At 40.5% G+C, this 27,753-nt stretch overlaps 1 long non-coding RNA gene across 4 annotated transcripts; it reads right to left on the reverse strand.

Annotated features, from left to right (window-relative positions):
* Positions 1 to 4,146: 4,146 nt before the first annotated feature.
* LOC118547984 (uncharacterized) lies at positions 4,147 to 27,482 on the reverse strand. Of its 4 annotated transcripts, none has more exons than XR_013445404.1 (7): positions 27,229 to 27,482; positions 23,642 to 23,701; positions 21,584 to 21,657; positions 7,410 to 7,558; positions 5,327 to 5,491; positions 4,523 to 4,579; positions 4,147 to 4,370 (listed from the first exon to the last, which is right to left on the reverse strand). It is a non-coding gene; the product is annotated as an uncharacterized LOC118547984 (long non-coding RNA). The 4 variants fall into 4 exon arrangements; XR_013445403.1 differs by having other exon boundaries at positions 4,147 to 4,406; XR_013445407.1 differs by lacking the exons at positions 4,147 to 4,370; positions 4,523 to 4,579; positions 5,327 to 5,491; positions 7,410 to 7,558 and adding exons at positions 17,825 to 17,872; positions 17,988 to 18,028.
* Positions 27,483 to 27,753: the final 271 nt, after the last annotated feature.

Below are 27,753 nucleotides of genomic sequence, written 5' to 3' on the forward strand. Positions count from 1 at the left end.
GCAATTCCTTTGGTCAGGACACTATAAACTGCAACTCAATCTCATTTAGAGGTGCAGTTCCAATGAAATTTTACTTTTAGGTTTAGGAAGATTATTAAAATTTGTGATAATGTAGTCTCTTTGCTCAATTGAGTGATTCCAATAATTGTTTCAGTGCTCAGTGTAAAAGAAAATTTTCAACACTTAGACCTTTATGGTCACAAGAAATTTTTTAAACTTTAGTTCACACACATGTATATTTTTGTTGGAGAATGATAGGGTGGCTGATAAAAGACTTCCGAATATAGAAATATGTTACATTAGATTAAAATCTGTGGAGGAAGTGGAATGGAAATACAAGTTCAAGGAGAAAAAGACCATATAAAATATTCAAGTGTCAAAAAAGAGCTTGTCAGAAACTTTTAAAATGGATGAGGTGGGTAGCAAGATACCCTCATATCTAAATGATATCATTGGCAAAACTTAAAAGAGTGATGAGATGGACTTATTTATAATATGCTAGAAATTATATTTTTTGACTTCTATTTTTATGGAAAAATTTAAATGTCAACTTAAAAATGAATTAGAAAGAACATAATTTTTCAAAATTCTTTTAGGGGGTATGCCTAGACTACCCTGGAGAGGTCCACAGCCATTTCAGAGTTTTTCCCTTATTGAGGGAGATCTTTCCTTTTTCTGATTTTCAAAAAGATAACACACACACACACACACACACACACACACACACACACACAAGCAACATATCCCCAGGGCTCTAGGTCTTCTTCCTTTAACCACACGTCCTCTCCTTTGCCCTTTAGGAGTATGTCTTTTGCTCCCAGCCCTATAACTTTACACTTTACCCTTTTCGGCCCCATGCTTCCCCACCCACCCAATTACACACACACACACACTTACTCATTTTCTTCTGAACTTTCTATTTTCTGTAAAGCTGTTGAAGTTGCTCCAGCCATTAGGAAACTGTTGGCTCCTTCCTTCATCTGTTGCTCCAACAATAATTCTGAACTTTCAGCATGCATCAGAATCACCTAGAGGGCTTGTTAAAACACAGATTACTGGGCTCCACCTCTAGAGTTTCAGATCTAGTATTTTGGGAAGGAGGCCAGAAAATTTGCGTTTTTAACACTGCCAGATGTTGCTGATGCTGTTGGTTTGGGGACCTCACTTTGAGAACCACTGCTCTATGCTAATGTCTGGTCAGCTCCCCAGACATCATGTCCAAAGCTAAGAGTGACACCAAAAGAGATATACCAGACAGAAGTATATGAGGTTTCTCAAGCAGATTTCTCATACAATCTAAAATTTCTTCAGGATTGGATTGAGTTAGAGCAGAATTCAGAGCAAAAATGCCACAAATAGGAAAATATGGACAAAGTTTCATAGCATACACCAAAAAAAAAAAAAAGAAAAGAAAAAAAATAGAGGAACTTGCATTCATGGTGGATCTTCTATATACCAGGCATTTTTCTAGGCAGATTCTCACATCCTATCTCATTTAATCCTCACACCATTTTTTGCAATCTGATTATTATTATTATTTATCAAGTATTATACTATTTATATACTGTATATTATACATAAATAACATTTATTACTTTTCTCTTTACCCATAAGAAAACTGAAGAGCTGGGGCGCCTGGGTGGCTCAGTCGTTAAGCGTCTGCCTTCGGCTCAGGTCATGATCCCAGGGTCCTGGGATCGAGCCCCGCATCGGGCTCCCTGCTCAGCGGGAAGCCTGCTTCTCCCTCTCCCACTCCCCCTGCTTGTGTTCCCTCTCTCGCTATGTCTCTCTGTCAAATAAATAAATAAAATCTTTAAAAAAAAAAAAAAAAAAAAGAAAACTGAAGAGCTGAAAGGTTAAATCCATTAGAAATTGTCCTTTAAACTATTCACTAATTTCAGGTGACCATACAGAAGAATGAAACAATCATCAGTTTGTCCACCTGCTACTATAAGCAAGTAAATACTTCAAGAAAATTATGTGAAATCATTTAAAGAGTCAATAAAAAGAACAGGCAGATTTTATTAAAGGATAAATGGGGTCCTACCCAGGTCATTCATCAATCAACAGAGAACAGAAGAGAATCTTCTGGCATCTTTTACCACCCACTAGCCTTTATTGATTTTAAAAAAGAGGCACTGGATTCCATCAACCATAACTCAGTTCTTCTAACACTATTGGCAAAAAGAAACCACCAATAATAGTGTATTATTTTAAAACCCAACATATATAAAACACAAAAGAGCATTAGATTATAGAATATTCTAGTATCCTAGAGAATGGGTTGATAAAGACTAATAATTAAAGAATGTTTTCCATTGCATGGAGAATTTGTATAGTGGTTGTGTGTGTGTGTGTGTGTGTGTGTGTGTGTGGTGTGTTCTCATATCATTATAATTCTCAATTTCTGGAATCCAATACAAAATTACCAGGCATGCAAAAAAGCAGGATATCTTAACCCCTAAATAACCCCCTGTATTTATCAAAAGATATATAAATCAAAACCAACCCAGAACTGACATAGATTTTATAATTATTGGATAGAAATATTAAAAAGGCATTCCATAGGTTCAAAAATTTAAGTAGAGATATGGAAGTTATATATTAAAAAAGATCAAATCAAACTTTTATTTTTTTATTTTTTTAAAGATTTTATTTACTTATTTGAGAGAGTGAGCAAGCACAAATGGGGGGAGGGGCAGAGAGAGGGAGAAGCAGACTCCGCACTGAGCAGGAAGCCCCATGTAGGGCTCTATCCCAGGACCCTGGGATCATGACTTGAGCTGAAGGCAGATGCTTAACCAACTGAGCCACCCAGGTGCCCCCAAATCAAAATTGTAAAGATTGAAAGTATAATGTGTGAGATGAAAAATACAATGGATGTGACTAAAAGCTGATTAGATATTGCCAAAGAAAAGATTAGTGAATTTGAAGACATAGCAATAGCAACTGCCCAAAATTAAACAAAGAGAGAAAAGGGAACTAAAAAAATATCATGGAGCATCAGTGGGCTGTGGACAATTTAACAGTAATTGGACTTCCTGAAGGAGAGAAGTGGGATGAACAGAAAAATATTTGAAGAAATAATGGCCAAAATTGCTCCAAATTTGATGAAAACTATAAACCCACTGGTCCAAAAAGCATGGCAAATCCTAAGCACAAGACACATAAAAACTCATAATAAATTGTTCAAAACCAGTGATTAAGAGAAAAACTTAAAAGACATCAGACATGTTATAGAAACAAAGATAATAATTCCAAATTTCTTGTTGGAAACAATACAAGTGAAAAGAAAGTGTAACAACATCTTTAAGGTACTGAAAGGGAAAAAAATAACTGTCAGCCTAGAATTCTCTATCAGGGAAAATATCTTCCAAAAACAAAGGTGGACTTACACTCTTGGTGGGAATGCAAACTGGTGCAGCCACTCTGGAAAACAGTATGGAGTGTCTTCAAAATTTAAAAATAGAACTACCCTATGATCCAGCAATTGCACTACTAGGTATTTACCCAAAGGATACAAAAGTACTGATTCGAAGGGGTACATGCACCCTGATGTTTATAGCAGCATTATCAACAATAGCCAAATTATGGAAAGAGCCCAAATGTCCATTGACTGATGAATGAATAAAGATGTGGTATATATGTACAATAGAATATTACTCAGCCATCAGAAAGTATGAAATCTTGCCATTTGCAATGACATGGATGGAACTAGAGGGTATTATGCTAAGCAAAATAAGTCAGTCAGAAAAAGAAAAAATACCATATGATTTCACTCATGTGGAATTTAAGAAACAAAACAAATGAATATGTGGGGGAAAAAGAGAGAGGGGCAAACCAGGAAATAGACTCTTAACTATAGAGAACAAACTGAAGATTGCTGGAGGGGAAGTGGATGGAGCAGGGCGGGGGGGGGGGGCGGCGCAGAGGGAGGATGGGTTAAATGGGTGATAGGTTAAGGAGAGCACCTATTGTGATGAGCACTGGGTGTTGTATGTAAGTGATGAATCACTAAATCCTACATCTGAAACAAATATTACACTGTATGTTAACTAACTTGAATTTAAATAAAAACTTGACCACAAAAACAACGGTGGAATAAAGAATTTTTCAGACATACAAAAGCTGGAGTTGGAAGAATTCATCATTGGCACACACTCACTATAAGAAATAAGATTTCTATTTCTACCTTTCCAATCCAGAAGCCTTTTATTTCTTTTTCTTGTTTTATTGCACTGGGTAGAAACCCCAGAACAGACGTCCTTGTCTTGTTCCTGATCTTTGTAAATAGTCCTTTTATCCGATTCTCTTTAGTCATCCATTTTGAATGTACTATTTCGTGTAAGGATCATACCAATTTTTTTTCCCTAGGTGGAAGGCAAATAAGAATCTGAGGATAGAAACTGCAGAAGACAAAACATGACTTGACATTAAAAAACAGAATAAAAACAAAAACAAAAATATACTTTCTAACATGAGAACCATTAAGAAATGGAAACGGTTGAAATGGAGAAAATACCTTTCTTGAAGTTCCAGAGGACCACATGCTATAAATAGTGTAGTAGTGGTTTTCATCCTACATGGGAAAAGAAACCAGTTGACTTCTGCAGTTTCTGCTGTTTCCTTATGGGTTGTGATGATCCTGTGATAATCTGAGGCCGTGTGATGTTGTCTCAAAGAAGGAAAATTATAAACAAACTACGTATTTCAATGCTAATGTACATTGTGTACTTATGTACAGTGTTACATATAAGCAATCCAATATACCACTATTTTTTCCCGAGTTTCTCTATAGTTTATTAAAGGCAAAAATTTCTGTAGCTTTGTTCTTCAACTTATTAACTAGATTCCATCTTTCTTTTAAAAGACGTTATTTTTTATAGAGCAGTTTAGGTTAGCAGTAAAATTGACAGGAAGATTTAGAAAATTTCCATATACTCCCTACCTCCACACATGTATAGGCCCCCCCTTCCCCATTATCAACATCCCCCAGCAGAGTGGTACATTTGTTACAATTGATGAGCCTACAGCGACACATCATACTCACCCCAAGTCCATAGTTTTACATTAGGGTGCACTCTTGGTGTTGTATAATCTATGCATTTGGATATACCACTAGTTTTTACAGAAATATGTTCAAACTGTGTTTATTTTTTTCTTTATTTTTTTATTTTATTATGTTATGTTAATCACCATACATTGGGCAAACTGTTTAAAATGCCCTCTTGAAATTATTTTCAGGGAGTCTTTAGCAGCTAATTCATTATAAATTCTCAATGTTTCACTGCTCCATAAAGAAATTCCATTGCACAAAGTGTTGTACCTGCTAGGATTCATGAAGCTGCTGGAAGAAATTCTGGTGTTCTGATGGTGCTGGGTGTGTTTGTTTATTTGCTTTGGTGGGTGTCTCTCTGACCTCTTTAGGTCAGTGGGAAAAGAACAAAGGCCTCTCCTCTTCCTGATTACACCACCAGGAAGCCCCAGGTAGCTGAAATGAGAATGCTTCAAGATACAGGAATAGATACATTCCCATAGAGAAAATAGGACAAACAACCAATTAAGCTCCGAACACCAGAGGAAAGACCAACCTAACAGCCCTGGAAACCAAGCCAGTAAAGTGAATGAGGCCTGCAAAAGATTTGTAGTGAGTGTCAAACTTAAACCTGGGTTGACATCCCAGATAATTTGGTAATAATTAATAATGGATGAAATTTAGGTAGATTGGGATTCCATTTGTACCTACTTGTTCATATTTTCTTCTTTAAGAATTAATACATGCAAAGGTGCATAATTAAAAGTCAATCTCCCCTTTTACTTAATCACTGTAACCTTAATCAACCAAGGCTGGTACCCAGAGGCAACTATCGTCACCAGTTTCTGATGTCTCCTTCCCGAGATAACCTATGAATATACAAGATGGGGGTGGTGGGCGGTGGGGTGGGGGCATAACTGCAATACAGTGGACACACTGTTCTCTACTTCACATTTATCTTTTAACAATGTATCTCTGAGAAATGTCCTATTTGTACATAGAGTTCTGCTCCATTTTTTTTAAACAGCAGCATGGTTTCCATTGTGTGGAAATACAATTATTTATTGACCAGTCTGAAAATGATGGATATTTAGATCCTTTCTAGTCTGTTGCTAGCATTTTTCCGCTTTTTAAAAAAGTGTGCACCTTAATGATGCCTTTTAATGAATGTGCTCAATAAAATGGATCAGCTAGGAAATAATACTTCATACCTATCAAATTAGCTCAAATAGAAGGTTAGAATACTTTATTAAAGGGACTATGGAAAAACAGGCAAACTGATTGGTTCTAAGAATATATACATATTTGTTGAAGTATCATTGCGATTATTCTCAAACATTGCCGTTCATCAGAATTTCTTTAGTTTTCTCTCAAAACACAGATGCTTGGGTTCCTTCCCAGAAATTCTGATTTAGAAAGACCGAGTTAAGTTCTCTATACCTAGAAGCAGAGTTGAAAGAACCACTCTACTATCCTAACCCCAGACTCAGATGTGCACATATCGGCAGCTACCCACACTCCAAAATTAGTTCCTAGAAAAAAATGGCCTTTACAGACCTTGCCTCATGAATTCAGTCTTATTAAGGGATGATATACTTCACTCTCTTATTATTACACATTAAGAAAATTTTATGGGGAAAAAAACACAAAGAGTTTACATAAATCTTGATTGTTAATTATCTTTGCCAAAGTATAATATATAGTTTTAATGCCTATGTACACAATAGCTTGGTTCTTTTTCCACTTAGCTTTATTGCAGATGCACATTTGGATACACAAATAAATCATGAAGTTATTATTTTAGTAGTTCTGTGCTTACGTTGTTTTACCTTATATTTTGCAAAACTGGTCCTTGAGACAAGGCATTTGGGTTATGCCCAGTTTTTCCCTATTATAAATGGTACAGATTTAATATCATTATTCACAAACTTTTTAAAATTATTTCCTTATGCGTTACTAAAAAAAGCAGTTGTACATGAAAAGCATGAACAGTTTTAATACTTCTGCCTGTAGAGATTGCTGTACAGAAAGATTCTAAGTCACTGTGTTCTGCAGAATGGACCAGTATGCCTGCCTTCCCATAAGCCCCTCCAGTAAGGGCTCTTATTCCTTTCATTTTAATCTAATAAGTATTGTTTTATTTCATACCTAAAGAATTTATTGAACGTATTTATAAAAATGGTTTTATTTATTTCTCATAAATTTATTAAAATGGATTTGTTTGTTTGTTTGTTTACTATAATGGTTTAAGTCCACTGTGGCACCAGACCTGCCTGGGCTCAAATTCTTGCTCTGACATATGACCTTCAGTAAGTTACTTACTTCCTTTGTGCCTCAGTACTTTATGTTAAAAAATGGCAACAACAAGGGGCACCTGGGTGGCTCAGTCGGTTAAGCGCCTGCCTTTGGCTCAGGTCATGATCCCGGGGTCCTGGGATGGAGCCTCATATTAGGCTTTCTGCTCAGTGGGGAGCCTGCTTCTCCTTCTTCCTCTGCCACTCCCCCGGCTTGTGCTCTGTCTCTCTGTCAAATAAATAAATAAAATTTTTTAAAAATGGCAACAAAACCACTTTGTGAAGATTAAATAAGTTAGATCCTGGGACACCTGGGTGGCTCAGTCAGTTGGGTGTCTGCCTTTGGCTCAAGTCATGATCCCAGGGTTCTGGGATAGAGCCCCGCGCTGGGCTCCTTGCTCAGCGGGAAGCCTCCTTCTCCCTCTGCCTGCCGCTTCCCCTGCTTGTGCTCTCTCTCTCTGACAAATAAATGAATAAAAGCTTCTAAAATAAATAAATAAATAAATAAATAAATAAGTAAGTAAGTAAGTAATACCACTGTTGCTGGTATTTGATAAGCACCATTTAACAGCAGACCATCGTGAGTGTCCATGAATGCCAGGAACAGTGTTAGACTCCAGAAAGAAACCTGTAAATGCCCCAGATACAGAAACAGTTTCTAGCTCACAAAGCTCACAGACTACTGGGGATACAGGCAATTCCAATATGGATAACAGGCATGTGAGAAGGGAACATGGGAAATTCTTCTAACCTTTGATTAGATTTGATTTCTGCATTAGAGGAGCTAAGCTACACAAATAGTCTGAAAGGTTGGTGTGAGGTTATATTTTTTCTCATGTGAACTATTTAGTCACTGTCATAGTCTCCTTGCCCATGGAGTCTAAGTATTTATTACTGATGTGTAGATCTATGTTTTTAATTTATAAAAGCAATGCTTATCCTGCTCAAGACACGCTGGCATGCTCCATCCTCAGAGACACTGATGTGTTGTTCTCTCTGTCTGGAAAGCTCCTCTCCCAGGATGCACGTGGCGTGTTCCCTCTCCTCTCTCAAGTCTGCTCAAGTGCCACCTTTTGTGGCAGGTCTTCCCTATCACCCTACTTAAAATTGCAAACTTCATCTCCCAGGACTCTGTTCTCCTTCCCTGATTTATTTTTACCCTGCATACATTTCACTTCTGTACTAGAAAACTTACTTATTTTATTTTCAGTCTCCACCATTAGAGCTTAAGACCCACAGAGTTAGGAGTTTTGTCTATTTTATTCTTCACTAGATCCCCAATACTTAAAATAGTGTCCAGCACTGAGTAGGTACTCAACAAATATTTGTTGAGTAGATAAATTGCCATTTACACAAATGACATTAATATCATAATATATGTATCATTCTGGAACTTATGTTCTCATTGGACGATACATCTTAGGTATCTTTTCATGTAAGTACCTATAGATATGACCGTATAATTGTCCAAAGTAGCATAAACCGTAGTTTTTTTTTAGCTTTTCATTAATAGACATTTGAATCATTTCCAATTTGTTGCTATCACAAACCCTGCTGTAATAAATAATATATATTTATACAAGTGTGGTTTTCTTGTAGGAGTTGAATATTGAGCTTTTGTCCATTATATTTATTGCAAATATTTTTCTATTGCTTACATTTTTATGTTCCTCATGTGATAAAAACTTCAAACTGAAAATGAAAATAAATCTCCCTCTCCATTCCCCCAGTTCTCACATATCTCAGCTATAGTGCATATAACAAGCTATGTAACTGAAGCAAAAGTTTTTGTGAAAAATATTTTCCTTACTACATTCAGTATACTTTGATACCTTCTGTTCTCTTCTATTAATTTCATTAGAAAAATGCTTATAGAGACCTTTTAAATTGATTTTAAATCATGAGTTCATTGAGACCCACAGTATGAGAAGCTCTGTCCTCTTCTCCCCTACCCTGTGTTGAGCTAGCCTATGGAAGCAGGCACCTGTTTGAGTTTCCCTGTTTGGCAAGCTGGTAGCCTAGCAGAACTGAGACCTCCCTTGAACCCCTGCCCAATTAAGTAAGGTCTAGCTTACTTTTCCCAAGAGTTGAGACCCAGCTGCCCTACCTGCCGAAAATGAACAGATGGTCTCGGACTAAGCTGCTGTTACAGATGGCAACTGCCTGACTTTGAATGTCACTGTCTGTCACCATGCCTTGTCCACCAGATTGATATTAGCTCTACTCATACCCAATCTCCCTTGATAAACAGGGATATCATTTTAAGACTGTTGGCTCATTTCCATGTTGATACTTAAGGGAGTTCACTCTGTAGGATGGAACTGTTTCCAGGTATTGCTAATACTTAAAGTCAGGAAGGGACAGAATCATAACTTTCAAAGTTGTTTATTCAAATCCCTGCCCAGCCTGAGTTTGGAGGTACAGGGGAAAAATGGAAAAGTGCTGCTAGGATCTAAATAGAGTTGGGGCTCTGGCGAAATGGACTAAATTCAGGACAGAACTCTGGGCAAGCAGGACGAGGTCAAGTACAGATGGGTACACGTGGTATGTTGGAGTATGCAGTAGCAGAGTGGACGCTTGGGTTGCTGATGCCCACCTGAGACTCACAACAAATGACAAGACTGTGCTTAGGCCCCTCTAGCTGATGGGGCTAGTCTCCTGTCTTGGTCAAGATCAGCTCAAGAACAGGGTGACTCTAAGCCTATAGATTAGGAGCATCCATGCCTATAGCTGAGAGTGCTAGGTCATGCAGGGACTCATAGGAAATAATCAAGAAAGACTCCTTAACTGCTATATTCAATCCAGCAGAGAGCACAATTCCTCTCCTTGACATTTGACTCAGGACCTGTGGGGAGATCATATTGGGTAAATGATTTAAATGCAAATTGATGTGACCAGGACTTGAGCAGATCAGATCAGACAAGCAGATTTTTCTCAATTAGGAAAAAAAAGAAGCATGTTCTATTCCTGGAAAGGGTTTCCTGAAGGGTGGGCTTATTCGCTCACTCACCCAATCATTCATTCATGTATTACGTGGGACGCGCTTCCTCACAGCTGTCTGTCTTGTGTCACTCCTGAGCGGTCAGATGCGCGCATTCCCCTATTTTCTGTCTCTTTGGCTATTACAGGCAGAGAGGCAGGGTTAAGGTACTTGTACAACTGAAATACACAATTTCTTAGGCAAAATTGTTTGACTTTAGTGTCAGTGGGGCCCTGATGACCAATGAAAAGTGTTCTAGAAGTCAGTTCTACATGGCAAGTTTATTATGCTTTTCTCTGTTGGCCAGGTGACTCCCTATATGGCAGCACAATACAGATAGAGATAATGACAAGCTCCTGAAAAAGGAGATTGTAGGAGATGAAAATATTCAATACCTAAATCCAGATGCCAGCAAAGATGACTGTCCTTCTAGATTTAAGAACTATCTGACCCCACACCCTGCTTCCTGCCTACATTCTATGGAAGCAGCTCTGCCCTCTGCCATCCTGGGGTACCAGGGGCAGGAAGCTCATATTGTCATGGTCGCCTGGCTTCAGTCTGATTTCTAATGTCTCAATTTCATCTCACCTTTGGCAGCTCTCCCTTCCCTGTGTTCTGTCCGACCCAATGTGGAGCTCAGTTCTGTCTCTCTCTCTCTTTTGTGATATCTTCCTTCTCTCCCCCACCTCCCCAAATCTCACATGAGACATTTGAGTATGCAGTAGAATCCTTTGAAGATTTGGGGTGAAGTGGAGGCTTATACAGACACTAGATATTCCTTATCCTACTCCCTTATTCTCTCCCTTTGGCTCCCCAACCCAAACTCAAGGACCCTCAGCCTGGGGGTAGGGGAGATGCTGGTGCTTATTTAAGCTCATTAAAGCTGCCTAAAAGCTAAAGCAAAGGGTCCCTTTCTGCAATTAGCAGCACCCAACAACTGATAGAGGTTTGGCCTTTCAATCTTTCTTTCTATCCTTCCTTTATGAATTGGAACAGTTCATGCCACCCTGTAAAAGGGGAAAAAAACGGTCAGTTGGGTATATTTTTTAAAAATCATGCTAATATGGATAAACCATATTTAGTTGTTAACGGATTACATATGGTCATAGTTATTACACTTAAAAATATAAATTTTTGGTGTAGACAACTGCAAAGAGGAAAACTAAAATTGGCTCATAATTTTCCCAGATTGTCTCTGTTGATATAATACCCAGATTTTGATGATTTCTTTTTATGCTACTTTCTTTTTCCAAGCTTGCCAGAATTATAGGGTATTCATTGGTACAAGGATAAATGGTACCTTGACCCAATTCTTGGCACCAGGTTCAGGGACCACAGATCCTGAGCTGGATCAGCAGTAGGACCCAAAACACCAAATTGCAAACCAGGAGCTGGCTAAGGTAAGGCAATGGAACAATTAAGGGTGGAAATTCTGTGAGAAAAGGGTGGAATTTAAATGTGGTCCTGGGGAGTTTGGGTGGCTCAGTTGGTTAAGTGCCCGACTTTGATTTTGGCTCAGGTCATGGTCTCAGGGTTGTGAGATGAAGCCCCGTGTTGGGCTCTGTGCTGGGCATGGAGCCTGCTTAAGATTCTCTCTCTCCCTTTGCCCTCCCCGCCGCTAAAAAAAATGGTGGTCCAGGGACAGAATTTAAGACAATCATAGAAGATGTCAGGCCCAATAAAGGACAAGCTATGGGAATCAAGATCTGAGGGAAACTCTTAGATCTAAGCAGGAAGGGTTGCAAAGAGACCAGGGAGGAGAGCCAGAGTGGGTGTCATAGAACCAGATGACATGGTCCAAGGAGGGGTTTGCCATGACAGAGTTCATCCTCCAGAGGGTGGATATTTGTTGGTCCAGATAGCCTGGGGCTTTGTGGGCAACTGTTGGTACCACACTCAGTCAGGTGGTGGTCACTGTGGTTAGTGGAATCCAGGACCCCCTGACTCTATGAAATGATATTGGTAGACTCCTAATAGGCAAGCCAGGATCATTAAGGATGTCTAGGAGGTCAGTCTGTATTCTTCAGTCTCTGAGGCCTAGGTAAGTTTAAAGGCCAGGATGCCAAGAATAGCAGCTGGGTTATAAACAATTTGAGTTGAGTTTTCTGTTACTTGCATCCAAAGCACCCAAACTAACTCTGTGTGTGTGTGTTAATGTATATAGATGTATAAAACAAATTCTGGATGGTTATAGAAGCAATGTTAAAAGTTGTTATCATAAAGGAAATTATGAATGATTTTATTTTTTGCCTTGTCCATATTTTCTCTTCTTTTTTAATTTAAACAGTGAGTTTGTCTGGGGCGCCTGGGTGGCTCAGTCGTTAAGCGTCTGCCTTCGGCTCAGGTCGTGATCCCAGGGTCCTGGGATCGAGCCCTGCATCGGGCTCTCTGCTCGGCGGGAGGCCTGCTTCTCCGTCTCCCACTCCCCCTGTTTGTGTTCCCTCTCTTGCTGTGTCTCTCTCTGTCAAATAAACGAATAAAATCTTAAAAAAAAAAAAATCTGTTGCTGTTCAAAAAAAAAAAAAAACAGTGAGTTTGTCATATCAGCCAAAGTTCTTGCAAGCTTGAAGCTGACCAAGGCTGATTTAGATGGAAGAGGAACTCATTGAGAAGATATTTGGAACTCAAAAAACCATTCGGCAACCTGTAAAGACAAGTTTGGAAGGAAGGCAGTTACCAGGGAGCCCAAAGCACACCTTGTCCTTACCAGAACCATTCTGGTAAGGACACTGCTGTTGCATTAACCCCTGGCCACCACAGCTCACAGTGCTGTCCAGTTTTAATTGCTGGAAGCTCTCTGCCTTCTCCTATCTCCAAAATGGATACCTGACTCTTTTTGACGATAGTCCCTGCTTCAAAGTTCAGGGAGTTCACACCTGTTTGACCAAGCTTAGGATACTTTCCCATGCCCAAGGACGAAGGAGTTAGAAAGTGAGGATCTTAACTTACAGCTTCTATAGTGAAAGGCACATTATGCTCCTGCCAAGACTCATAGATAGGCAAGGGGTGCCTGGGTGGCTCAGTTGTTGGGCATCTGCCTTTGGCTTGGGTCATGATCCCAGGGTCCTTGGATTAGGCCCCGCGTTGGGCTCCCTGCTCAGTGGGAGGCCTTCTTCTCCCTCTCCTGCTCCCCCTGCTAGTGTTCCCTCTCTTGCTGTGTCTCTCTCTGTCAAATAAATAAATAAAATCTTTAAAAAAATGTATAAGACTCATAGGTAGGCAAAATAAAAATAAAAAAATTCCTTTACTTTTGTAAAATTTTTGAAAAAGTAATAAAGTAAAACAAAAGAGCCCAGTGTATACCCAACCAAATCAAACCAAACCAAACCAAAATAAAAGTTTAACATAAATGTAAGTTCTTTAATAAAGATCACTAATTTTTTAAATAGGAAAAATGGATGCACACATATTTGACACATCTGAGGAAAAAAAAATTTTATGAAGCCATCTGAATTTATGTACCTTTCATATTTGAAACACATTTATCTCATATTTTATGGTTTCCTAGCCAAAAGTTCCATTCAGAATACCTGTCATTTTGTCAATCTTTTTGATGAATTTAATGTTACTAGAAGCTATTTATTCTAATGTACCAACAGGTAAATTAGATACAGTAAATTACATATAGTCTAATAGTCTGGTAAATTAGATATAGTCTGATGTTTTAAGCAGCTGAGCTTCCTATAAACATCGTTAGTGGAATAACAAAGAGTGCTTCTTCATGCATATATCTTTTGTTACCAAATATAGAATTTTTTAGATTGTCAAGAATAATATGTACTCAATGACACATTTACTAGCATTAGCAATAACTATATTTAAACAAGCAATTTAAAGCAAGGGTCGGAGAAATCCAAAGACTTAGGTACAATTAAATATATTTGTCTTTATCTCCTTCAGATTTTCTCTCCTATATTTTCTGAATACAAGCACCAGAACAATTTTCTTTAAATGCCAATTCCATCATGTTATTTACATGTATAAAGTATTTCAGTATTTCTCTGTGCCTTCAACAAAAATCCAGATTCCTGAGCTGGCATTAAGATTTCTCTTCAGTGTGGCAGCCCCAAATCTATCCTTCCCCAGTTGTATCTACTACTGTTTCCCCACATGAACCTATAGTTAAAGCCAAATGGGTCACTGAGCAAGCTTTGTACTTTCTTGCCTCTGTGCCTGTGTTTATATACCATCTTCCTCACAAAAAAAACTTTCACCAGTTTTTCTTACCCATAATCAATTTTACTTCTCTCTAATAATGAGTTCTCATGTTCTGTATGAAAAGCCTGTTTTCCTAGCCCGGTTGAGTCAATCATTTGAATTCCTATAGCAAAAACAATCCAACTTTCCAGTTCTTAATGGAGATGTCAGGTTGTGAGGGGTGTCACCCTTTGTTACCACTAATCATTAAAGCAGGAGATCATAAATTTTAAAATAACCAATTAGAAGAGGCAATTTTATGATTCTCTCCCACATTAACACCACTGTCCATCACTTGAGTCTTCATAGGCTTTCTGGATGGGGAGCTACTTCTATAGGACTGGTGATTAGACACAACCAAGGGTCTGCCTAGGAGTGTGTCCACTTGTATGATTCTAAGTGCAGAACCTCATCATTCACTCAGCCTGTCCTTTAGCCTGATACTTATGGATCATGTTAGAGAACCAGAGTCTTGTGAGAACATTGAGAGCCTCATACAGGGATGAAGGAGAGGGGAGGATCTTTGAGATGACTCTAAATCTATAATGAGCCTAGTAGGGCCCTATGGGGTGGAGATGTGAGGGAATTAATTACAGTTTGGGTGTGCAGACATGTAGGAAGTTAACACAAACCTTCCAGAACACGGAGGGGTGGAGGGATGGTAGAGATCACTTTGTAACTAAAAAAACCTTGTTTGGGAAAACACAAGAGGTCATCCTCATCTCCATTCCTGGTTAGTTAGGGACTCCCAGAAATAGTTGGGTGGAATTTGAGAGTGGTCAGATTTCCCAAAATTGAAGGTGACAGCAGAGCCAGAGAAATGCCATTTTTACCATTATTGACTATTCTATTTCAGACAGGTGTGGCCTGGGACAACATGGGTTATATTCAGATGTGTTTGTCATTTTCAGGCACACAAAAATGACAGATAAAAATAGTTGTATTTAGGGGGCACCTGGGTGGCTCAGTCGTTAAGCGTCTGCCTTCAGCTCAGGTCGTGATCCCAGGGTCCTGGGATCGAGCCCCACATCGGGCTCCCTGCTTGGCGGGGAGTCTGCTTCTCCCTCTCCCACTCCCCCTGCTTGTGTTCCCACTCTCGCTGTGTCTCTGTCAAGTAAATAAATAAAAAATCTTAAAAAAAAAAAAGTTGTATTTAGGTGAAGGGGTTATGGGTAATTTTTGTGGTAATAGTTTAATAACAAATATTGTTATTAATCTGTTACCACAAAATTAAGAAGTATTAAAAATATGAAAATGTTATTAAACTATTATCATAAAATTTATGTATATTAGATATTTATATATATGTATATATATGTATAGTTACACATGTGTTCCCATTGGTCCAGGACCAATTTCTGACTGGTCACTCCATGGGTCAATGACAGCTTCCACACTAGGGACGGTTGGCCCCCTTCAGATTCTGTTAGGAAAAGCCAATGTGGTTGGAGACTGAGGAAGAAAGGGTTCTGTTAGGACCTGAGTTGGGAGAAGAGAGGCAAGGAGTCACAGTCCCTGCACACCAAGGGAAAGATAAACAAGAAACTAAAGGATACAAACTTTCTAGAGACCGAGGTCAACACGTGATAAGATCGAGCTGCAGATGGAATAGTTTTCAGTTCCAACCCCATCCTATGTTTTCCTCCTTTGACCTCATTTTCTTCCATTTCTACTTTTTATATTTATTAAAGTTTATGAAAGCACGTTTCATTTCTTTGCCTTACTTAGTTCTGTGTTTTGGAACTTTCTTAGCACAGCTCATTTTCTGCCTGTATCCTGAGCGCCAGTTCTTGCTTTATTGTCAGGTGCTAACTGGCCATGAACACACTGGCTGCCTATCCCCCAGGCTGCCACCTGCTGTCTTGCCTGTGGTTGTTCATCTCTCAGGCGTACACTTTGGTACAAACACTGGCTATGTACAGTTTCATAAATGGCATGGCCTCCCTTCCCAGGTGGATTCCATTCCTATCATCCCTGAGAACATGCTCTGCTCTGACCCATAACTCATCTGAACTTAGGAAGACCTGGGAACAGTGTCCTGCTCCAAATACAGAAGGCAGAGTGTGGCTGAAGTCAAGCCCAGGCCATCCTCCCTGGACTTACTGCACTGTGGAGGATTTCTGGCATTTACCATAATTTAGTCAGGGGCCTCTTCAGACTTCATGAGTGTGAAGCAAGCCCAGTCAGTATCGAATGACTCCTTCACTCCCACCCCAAGTGGCTTGCTAATTCTCAGACTTGTCTGCTATAGCTACTAGGAAAACCTCACCTGGACTGTGGTGGTTCTTCAGAGCCTATGAGAAAGCCTTCATTTTGTCTTTATCTGGTCTATACACTACCCCAGGTGACCTAGTTACTGTGGGGGAATCTTCGGAGAGCCTGACAAAGACCTTGGTCTGGGGTCCAGGTTTCCATCAGTGGGGGCTTTATGTTTTGTTTTGTTTTGTTTTGTTTTGTTTTTAAGATTTTATTTATTTGACAGAGAGAGCCACAGTGAGAGAGGGAACACAAGCAGGGGGAGTGGGAGAGGGAGAAGCAGGCTTCCCGCGGAGCAGGGAGCCCGATGTGGGGCTCGATCCCAGGACCCTGGGATCATGACCTGAGCCGAAGGCAGACGCTTAACAACTGAGCCACCCAGGTGCCCCTGGGGGCTTTATGTTTAAATCCCAGTATGTTGAGGAAGTGTCAGGGCTGTTTAATGCCCCAGCATTGCCAAATAATGGACTTTCTGTTAAACTCTCAAGGCGTGAAGAATTTGACTGATCCCACTGTGACCCTGACTTTTTGGGACAAGCCAGAGTGCTCCAGAGTTTACCAAGATACCACGCTCCCATGAAATACTGTGGCCTTAAGGTATGTTATAGATCAGTCTGCTCACACTTTAATGTGCATGTGAATCACCTAGGGATTTTGTAAAAATGTAGACTGTGACTCAGCAGATCTGGGTGGGGTCTCAGATTCTGCATTTCTAGCAAGTTCCCAGGTAATGCTCATACTGCTGGTCCGAGGACTACACTTTTGCTGCATGACTTTGAAGGATGCAGAGCAGAGGAAAAACATTCCAGGACATCATTCCAAATTATGACCTTCTGTGGATATAAGTTTCTTGCTGCTGGAAGGGAAGTCACCTTTGAGACAAATGAAAATGGCCTTAATCCACTTGGCCTTTGTAATCTCCTCCCAGACCAATAAGATTTCTTTGTGAGCAAGCAGAGATAAGGGACCTGGTTAGTGTCCAAGAGGAATCCAGACATCTGTCAGTATTTGTACCCCACTGCACATATACTTCCTCAAATACTCACCTAAACACACACATTCCTCATCCACCCACCTAATGATGCCGACGGTGATTCAGCTCTTCAGGTCCTAGGACAGGGCAGAAGAGATGATGTGAAATTTCTCAATGACTGGATAATGGTTAGTTTTGGACAGCTGGGACTTTCAGAGAAGGTAACAGGGTTCTTTTCTCTTCAATCTCTACCTGCTGTCTAGGTGGTAGTTGGCAGCTTGCTTGGCTGGGCACTGTGGGAATCAGAAATAAATACATAAAACCTTATCCCTGCTCTCTAGACACTTGCCATCTAATGAGGAAGACACATGTGGGCAAATAACAATGGAATGATGTATTAACCCTTTAGTAGTTGTATGACAAATATGGTTTGAACATAGGTGGTAAGAGGGTGCGGCTAAGGTTTGGGAAAAGACGTAGGAAAGAAGAGTGGCATGGGAGCGAGGACTTTTCCAGCTGAAGGAGGCATGACAGGGTAGTCTAACCAGAGTATCCTCACAGGCTTTCTTGAGGGAAAAGCTGAGAAGAAAAAGCACCTCCAAAGAGGAGTTCCCAGGACCAAGGTTTTCCAAAGCACACAACATGAGAAAGGTGATTGAAAGTGGGGCAAAGGCTCTTGCTTAATATTAGATATTTGGTCAGATGGAGCTCCTGCTGAGGTATGAGGGAAAACCCTCTTATCACTTTTAATGTTTCTCTGAGTTTTTTATAAGTATCCCTAGTAACGTTCAAGGTAGATAAGAAACAGTTGTTGCTGTAATGAAAGGGGGTATTTATGAGCTTGTCAAAGATCTTTGCACCAGAAAGACATCAAAGTGCTCCAGGGACAGGCCTGTTGTCTAGGGTCAGCTGCAACAGGGCAAAGGGCATAATTGCCATCTAGTGGCTCAGACCCACAAGTGGGAGCTCCCTTCTAGGCATCCATAGTTTCTTTCTTTTTTTGCACTTTTATTTATTTATTTATTTTTTTAAAGATTTTATTTATTTGCGAGAGAGACAATGAGCGACAGAGAGCATGAGAGGGAGGAGGGTCAGAGGGAGAAGCAGACTCCCCGCCGAGCAGGGAGCCCGATGTGGGACTCGATCCAGGGACTCCAGGATCATGACCCGAGCCGAAGGCAGTCGCCCAACCAACTGAGCCACCCAGGCGCCCCTCTTTTTTTGCACTTTTAGAAAAACTTATTCAGGTATAATTGACATACTCAGGTGTACAACATAATGATTGATCTTTGTATACATTGCAGAATGGTCACCACAAGTCTAGTGACCAACTGTCACTTTACAAAGTTAATACAATATAATTGACTATATTCCCTACACTGTACATTGCATCCCCATGACTTATTTATTTTATAACTGGAAGTTTGTACTTCTCAATCCCCTTCATCCATTTTGCCCAACCCCCACCAACCCTCCTCCCCTCTGGTCACTACCAATCTGTTCTCTGTATCTATGAGTCTGGGTTTTGTTTTGTTTGTATGTTTTGTTCTTTAGATTCCACATGTAAGTGAAATAATGCAGGATTTGTCTTTCTCTGATTTATTTTACTTAGCATAATACCCTCAAGGTTCATCCATGTTGTTGCAAATGGTAAGATTTCATTCTTTTTTATGGCTGAGTAGTATTCCATTGTGTGTGTATGTGTATGTGTACATAATAATATGTATATTCATCCATCCATCAATGGATGAATGGATAAAGAAAATAAAGAAGACCTCTTTATCCATTCATCCATTGATGGACACCTAGGTTGTTTCCATATCTTGGCTATTATAAATAATGCTGCAATGAACATAGGGATGCATGTATCTTTTTAAATTAATGTTTTCATTTTTTTCAGATAGATACCCAGTAGTGGAATTGTTGGATCATCTGGTAAATTTTTTGAGGAAACTCCATACTGTTTTCCATAGTGGCTACACCAAGTTACATAACCACTAACAGTGCACGAGGGTCCCCTTTTCTCCAATACTTGTTATTTCTTGTCTTTTTTTTTTTTTTTAAGATTTTATTTATTTATTTGACAGAGAGAGACACAGCGACAGAGGGAACACAAGCAGAGGGAGTGGGGGAGGGAGAAGTAGGCCTCCTGCGGAGCAGGGAGCCCGATGCGGAGCTCAATCCCAGGACCCTGGGATCATGACCTGAGCCGAAGGCAGACACTTAACGACTGAGCCACCCAGGCGCCCCTCTTGTCTTTTTTATTCTAGCTATTCTGACTGGTGTGAGATGATATCTCATTGTGGTTCTTATTTGCATTTCCCTAATGATTAGTGATGTTGAACCTCTTTTCATGTGCCTATAGGTCATCTATGTATTTTCTTCGGAAAAATGTCTGTTGAGATCCTCTGTCCTTTTTCTTTTCTTTTTAAAAAAAAAAAAATTATTTATTTATTTCAGAGAAAGAGAGGGAGTGCGTGAGTTGGGGGGAGAGGGAGCGGGAGAGAGAGTCTTAAGGAGACCCTGCGCTGAGTGTGGAGCCCAACATGGGGCTTGATGTGGAGCTCAGTCTCATGACCCTGAGCTCTTGACCTGAGCTGAAACCAGGAACCAGATGCTTAACCAACTGTGCCACCCAGGTGCCCCTCCTCTATCCTTTTTAAGATTCAATTATTGGGGTTTTTTTTTGGTTATTGTTACTGAGTTGTATGAGTTCGTTATATATTTTGGATACAAAAACCTTATCAGATGTATGATTTGAAAATATATTCTCCTGTTAAATGGGTTGTCTTTTTGTTTTGTTGATGGTTTCCTTCACTGTGGAGCTTCGGAGTCTGACATAGTCCCATTTGTTTATTTTTGCTTTCGTTTCCCTTGTCTGTGGAACCAGATCCAAAAAACATTGCTATGACTGATGTCAAGGAGCTTACTGCCTATGTTTCTTCTACGTGTTTATAGTTTCAGTACAGTCCCTTCAGGTATGGAACCATCATGGCCTCTACAAGCCATTTAGTATAACCTCTTCCATCCTCTTCCAGCTCCCGGAGCCTCAGTTTGCTTCCTGGAGAACATTTGCTCGACGATAAAAATGTTAAATGGGCAGTAGCACATGAAAAATTAATTCATACAGGAGTGTAAAGAATTACTCAGAAAATGCCCATGACTGCTGCTGGATCCTCATAGCATCCTGTGTCTAATTTGGTCGAGGAGGGGAACTGAGGGAGGGACGGCGGGGAGCAGGAAAAGCAGGGCTGGGGGTCGGGGAGTGGGCTGTCCCTGAGAGACAAGAAACAAATACAGGAAGAAGTGGCTGGGCAGCAGCTGCCTTTGAGTTTACTTGTTTACCTTCTCCTGGGAAGGAGCAAATAGAAACTGCTCAAGATATTATTTTTAGAGCTATTTTCAGTGTGGCTAGAAAGGGCTGAGGTACTAGTTGGCTATAAAGAATGTTTAGCATGCTTAGCTTTCTTATTGAAGAGCTTTGTTTCTAGGTGCACCCACATGTTAAATTAAACGTTCTCAAGAAAGAAATCCTGTATCCAGTGCCCCTTGGATGACGTGGGGGGCTCTCGGGAGCCGTGAGGGGTCCGGCATGGCTTTCTTGTGGTGCCGGTTTTTTTCGCTGGACTCCACTTCTTTGGGGTTCCTGGTTATTGGCCAAATTCTTACATTACTCAGAGAGAGCCCAAGGGCTCCTTCAAGGCTGTGAAGAGGTATTTTCAGATGAAGAGGCTGGTGTGTAGTGAGGCAGAACCATTACAGAGCAGGTGAGAGGGAGGGTTAGAACAAGTCCACGGTGGACAGGGAGGAAGAAGGGGCAGGGACCAGGATTTTGTAATCCGACAGACCTTGTTCTCATCCTGGCTTCTTCTGAGCTGTGCGGCAATTTAGGCAAAGTTAGCTCTGGCCTCAGTTTCCTTTTCTATAAAATGGAGATACAAACATTTAATGTTATTGGGAAGATTTTTAAAGGTGATAAAGAATGTAAAGCACAGAGTCTGGCACCTCATTCCCTTCGAATGCCTACCCTGGAATCTCCCTTCTAATTACCACATTTCCTTCACTGTGCCTCCTCCCCTCCCTTGGAAAGGTACCTCAGTTTCCAGTGTTGCTCAGAGATACCCCTCTTCTAGAAGGAGGAGTTCCCATTTGGTGTGGGACAAAACCAGAATGAGGATACGGCAAGGATGAGGATTTTGAGTGCCTGCGGGTAGATGGCCTTTCAGAATGTCTGGGCTTCTCTTTGGAATCACTTCCTCCCTCCCATGCTCAGGGGCTGTAAGGGGCCTGTTACCAAAAGTCCAGGGGTGAGTGGTTCAGGCTGGTGCTGCTCAGAGTCTGAGCAAGAGAGCAAGAGATGTTCTTCCCCTGGGCACCAATTCTTTGGTGCCCTTTACAAAAGGGCTCTATTCACCTTTGAGTGTAAAACCTCAAAGGTCTAGGTTAAGCATCTAGGCCTGAGGGGAAATGTCCTGCGGAGACTCTTAGTTGCTTTTGGCTTGGGCTGGGATTTGGGTAAGGTACTGGACTCTCTTTTTAAATTTGATAAAGTATAAATAACATAAAATCCACCATTTTAACCATTTTTAAGTGTAAAATTCAGTGGCAGTAAGTGCATTCATATCATTGTACAACCATCACCACCATCCATTTCCAGAATTTTCTCATCATCTCATACTGAAATTCCATACCCATTAAATAATAACTCCCTGTTTCCTTTTATCCCCAACCCCTGGTAAGTCTATTCTACTTTCGGGGCGCCTGGGTGGCTCAGTCGTTAAGCGTCTGCCTTCGGCTCAGGTCATGATCCCAGGGTCCTGGGATCGAGCCCCACATTGGGCTTCCTGCTCGGCGGGAAGCCTGCTTCTCCCTCTCGCACTCCCCTTGCGTGTGTTTCCTCTCTCGCTGTGTCTCTCTCTGTCAAATAAATAAATAAAATCTAAAAAAAAAAAGACTATTCTACTTTCTGTCTCTATGAATTTGACTATTCTAGGTACCTTATGTCAGTGGAATCATATAATATTTGTCCTTTTGTGTCTCTACAGACCTCTTTTAAAGGGAAAAATTATATATTACAGATTTACTCTATCATCTATTCTGATGTTGCTTGTGTGCACACATACACACATGTAAATGCAGGTATGAATCCTATGCTTACAGCTCTATTTGCAGCTTACACAATTAGAAAACCAAATTATCAAACTAACTCTAAAAATCCATAAAATCCTACATGATTAAATTTAATGTGAGAGATGATGTTTTGCTAAAACAAAACCCCCAAATTGGTTAATAATTGAAAGACTTTCGGTTCTGGCTGTATATTTAATTTTTTTCTGCATTTTGACTTCAGTTGTTTTAATGCAGAGAATAAACTGTTTGCATAAATGTGTTATAGAAAATGTCACTAGTAACATCAAAGCTTGGTTTGATAGCGCAAGATAATCAGACCACACACTTACCCATAAGATGACAGCAAGCAATTCTTGAAGACCAATTTTAATGAAGTGTTACTAGATAATAATATAAAATTATCTTTTCTTGGAGATAAGATTAGCATTGTGATGTTATTAAAATCTGAATTATAGGGGGCATCTAATCTAATTCTTATTAGAGTTGGGAATGGAAAAATCCTTTATTGCAATTATCTACTTCTTGCTGCTAATGAACTGCTGCAAGTTGGTAAACAAAAAGATAAGCTCTAAGCAGTAGAATCTGAATATGGAATAACCTACTTTGGCCAGGTCCTCTTGAATACAGCATGCTTATAAAATTGTTCCAGTTATCTATTGCTATGAAACAAGCAATCCCAAAATTTGTGGCTTGAAACAACACTTGTATTGCTCACAGATCTATGATTTAGGCAGAGCTTGGTAGGGATGGCTCATCTCTGCTCCACTAGGACTTACCTGAGGTGGCTTGAAGAATGGGAGCTAGAATCATCTAATGCAGAGGCCGGTAAAGTTTTTCTATAAAAAATCAGATAGTACATTATTTTCACCCTTGTAGACCATATAGTTTGTTGTAACTACTAAACTCTGTCATCGTAGCTAAAAAGAAGCCATAGACAAATAAATGGGCATGGTAGTGTTCCAATAAAACTATTTATAAAAATGGGCAATAGGTCAGGTTTGACCAGTTCAGAAACTGCCAACCCCTGGTCTGAAAGCTTGCTTGCTGACATGTCTGGCAATTGACACCAGCTGCTCACTGGGAACTTGTCTGGATCTTCTAGCCAGAATACCTAGATGTGGTCTCTTCACGGGTCCTGAGCTTCTTTGCAACATAGAGCTATGTCCTAAGGGCAAGTGTTCAGATAGAAAGAACCAAGAGAAAGCTCTATCTTTTTTAATAACTCAGCCCGGGAAGTCATGCAGCATCACTTCTACCACATTCTATTTGTTGAAGCGGTCACAAAAGCCCACTGAGGTCAAAGGGGAGGAAATACAGACTCTACCTCTTGATGAGATAGTGACCAGGTTCTGAAGGAGCATGTAGAACTAGGAATATTGCTGAGCCCATTTTTGGACAACACAATCTTCCACGTTTGCATTTGCCATGTGATGACTTGTTCTCCCACTACTTTTTTACATTCAAACCATCTCAAAATCCTCACTTATATAGCAGGCCTTGACGCCATTTAAGCTCTGCTTGCGCAAACCTTCACAAAGCACAACCTTAGGTACTGAAATTGCACAGAGCATTCTAAAACAGTCATCCAGATGATCGAGAACAAGCTAAGAATTATTTTTTTATTATCTTTAAAATAAAAAGCCAAATTAAAAAAAAATCTCAGAGAGACCTTGTGATTCTCTGAAAACATTTTCTTCATTTGAGAAACACTAACGTAAGCCTTTGGCTAGAGTGGAAAACCAATTCCTCCCAGCTTTTACAGGGTCTAGTCCAACTTCCTGGAGTGAAGGTTGAATGTCCTGTAATCACAAGCTGTGGGCATTTGCTGCAAGAGTCCTCTCCCCAGAGCTCCCTTGGGAAGCTGTAGTTCAAGGATTTGGTCTTGGCCATCTCTGTGTCTTTCCCGCAGAGGCACTGCTGACAGCCCCGATTTAATGGTTTTTAACTGTTTTCAGCTGCACTGTGGCTCTTCAGCCTCTTTGCAGCAGTATGAGGAAAGATTCTCTTCTTTCTTCAGTATTTGGAATTCTGGTTGACCTGTCTTAGCTGTGTGGATCATCTTCCAAAAGGCTTTCGTAGGGTTTTGTTTGGTGTCCAAACTGGAGGACTGGACACATGATTCAGGCTGCCAGTTGGTAGAAGAGAAAGCATGGGAACCCTTTCCTACTTAACCACCTGGTTTCTCTTTCTGGGTTTTCTGAATAGATCTTAAGAATGCCGTCCACTCTGATAAAGCTTTGCTGAGTGAGACCTTCACTCAACGCTTTTAGTGATAGAAGAAGACATGGGAAGCATGTCCATTTAGCGATGGAAGAAGACATGAAACATTCCTTCAGGTAAGGAATACCCTCATTCAGAGAATCTGTGGTGGCTAGATTGAATTACCCTATCTGATCTGTAGGGAACAGTGCAAGCACACAAGGGGCCTCAAGGAGTCAATGACTGTGAGGCAGGATGGTGCTAAGAGCTCACACCTCTCACACCCACCATGTGTTCTTTCTGGGTACTGGATGTTGAGCTTTTCACAGTTGGTCCAGGGACTGAGGGCAAGGGCCCAGTTGGTATGGGGCTTTGGAGACCTTTTTACTGAGCTGTTGAAAGGGAAGTAGCAGCATATATCTCTGAGGTGGGGAGATGCTTGGTTAAAGCTATTTTGCTGTTTCTGATGCATTTGTTACTGAGAGGCTGAGCTGTGGGCCCTCCTTTTCTCCTGTACATCCATAAGGGGTCTCTATCATAAGATGCTTTCCCTCTCTCCTGCTGTTCATTCCCCCACTGAGAGTCAGACCTTCTCTCTGTGACTCATGCAGCTGCTGTAGAGATAATTCTGATGGCAGAGGCAGAGGCCATTGATTTGAGAGGAGGAAAGCAAGTCTCCTCTCGTCATGCAAATACCCCTAATTAAGAAATCTAGAGAGATTCTGTGTCATGGAAACATAATTTCCTTTGACTCAGAGAGTTTCAGGAATTGCTGCGGGCTATCAACCTATTTTGATTTCCTGGGTTAAATGGCTTCACCCTTTGCCCTGAGTTTTCTAGAATGAAAGTGAATTCAATCTAACATTTGTGAATTATCTTCTCTGTGCTAGGCGTGGTCTTAGTAACTTGAGAAATAGGTATGAACAACAGAGTTCCTGCCCTCAAGGAGGTTACAGTTGGCTAAAATAATCTTTAAGTGGTAAACCCCAGTGGTATGCAGATCTTGACAGAAAGGTGAAAACTTTGTTTGGACACTATTATGAGCTGAACTGTGTTCCTCAAAAATTCGTATGTTCAAGTCCTAACCCCCAGTACCTCAAGTGTGACTTTATTTGGAGGTAGAGTTTTTTGACAATGGGAATTAAGTTATAAAGTAAGGTCATTAGGATGCACACTAGGGAGAGAGGCCTGGAACAGATCCCTCACAGCCTGTAGAAGGAATAAATCTTGCTGACATCTTGAGTTTGGACCTATAGCCTCCAGACAAAAAAGTTCTGTTGTTTAAGCCACTCAGTTCATAGTACTTTGTTATGACGGCCCTAGCAAAATAGTATAAACACTCAGTGGCCCCCTTCTACTTTGTACAATCTGGTGGAAAACCCTGGGTGGATAGAAATTAAATATTGGTGGAGTTTGAATTTACTAGACATTTGATAAATTCATTCATTTATTCATTCCCCATGTCTTTACTGTGGTTTATTTTTTATTACACTTTATCTGGGAAATTATTTTATCTTTTGTTTATTTGTTTACTGTTTCTCCACCTGCTTTATGAAAGATGTGTAATACATATTTGTTGAGTAAGAATTTATCCCTCCTCATTCTCTTTATTCTTTCCCTCTCTATTCAATATTCAAGCACCTTTTATGTCCATTCCATGTTCTTCCCTGTCAGAACAAAAAGAAGTTCAAAGGGTGGCTGTTGACTCTGAGGAGCTTGTGATTTCAGGAGAGAGATAAAGAAAGCCCATGTGAGGGGCTGCATTCCAGTGCCATGTGATGAGGAAGTATGTGCTGGACAGGTGTTGGATCATAACTATCACAGAGGGAAGGTGCAGTGGGCCAAAGTGTACAGGAAAAGGCTCATGGAGGAGGAGGAATCTATGCTTGAGATGAAAGAAGAGCCCAGGAGAGAGTATAGGGGAATCCAGAATGTACACAGTCCATCTGCCTTCGCTAACACCTGGGAGCTGTGTTTAGGGAAGAGTGGGATTGCTCCAGACCAGGGGCTGAGCAAGGCATGGGGATGAAGATGATGGATAGAAACTGGAGCTTCCTTCCGACATCCTGGGAGGCCAGAGCCAAAGCCCAGTGGCTCTCAACTCTGGCTGCACATGAAAATCACCTTGTGAACTTAAAAAAAAATGTTAATATAAAGACCCTACCTTGATCTGGGATGTCCTGGAAGCTGTAGGCAGGGCTTTAGAGAGAAGAAATCCCTTTAGGATGTGGATTGACAGCAATGGCTTATAGTGCAAGACCCAAACCACTCTGCCCAGTCATGAGACTCTTGCAGTTCTGGAGTAATTTTGGGATCACTGCTGGAAATAAGACATCTGGCTGCATTCCACTGGTATGGCCTCCTTTTCCTGAGTGTAAAAGTGCCTGCTTGTGACATCAGAATATGTTGACAGGTCTGTATCCTGTTTCCGATTCTCTGCTATATTTTATGGTGGGAGCAGTAGCAATAGCAGCCGAAATAACCTGGTCTCCCTCTTTTTAGGAGCCTTATGCTTCCTGAGGGTGTTCATAGGAACCATCTAGAGAAGTGGTTTTTGTTGTTGCTGGTTTTTATTTATTTGTTTGTTTTGAAGATGTTGGGGGAAATTAGGTCCAGAATTTTAGGGATCTCATAACTTGGGTCTTGTTGGCTTAATTTCATCCAGCATTATCTGTAAGGCCCTATCCTA

The sequence above is a fragment of the Halichoerus grypus genome, chromosome 1 (assembly GCF_964656455.1).
Source record: "Halichoerus grypus chromosome 1, mHalGry1.hap1.1, whole genome shotgun sequence".
Classification (NCBI taxonomy): Eukaryota; Metazoa; Chordata; class Mammalia; order Carnivora; family Phocidae; genus Halichoerus; species Halichoerus grypus.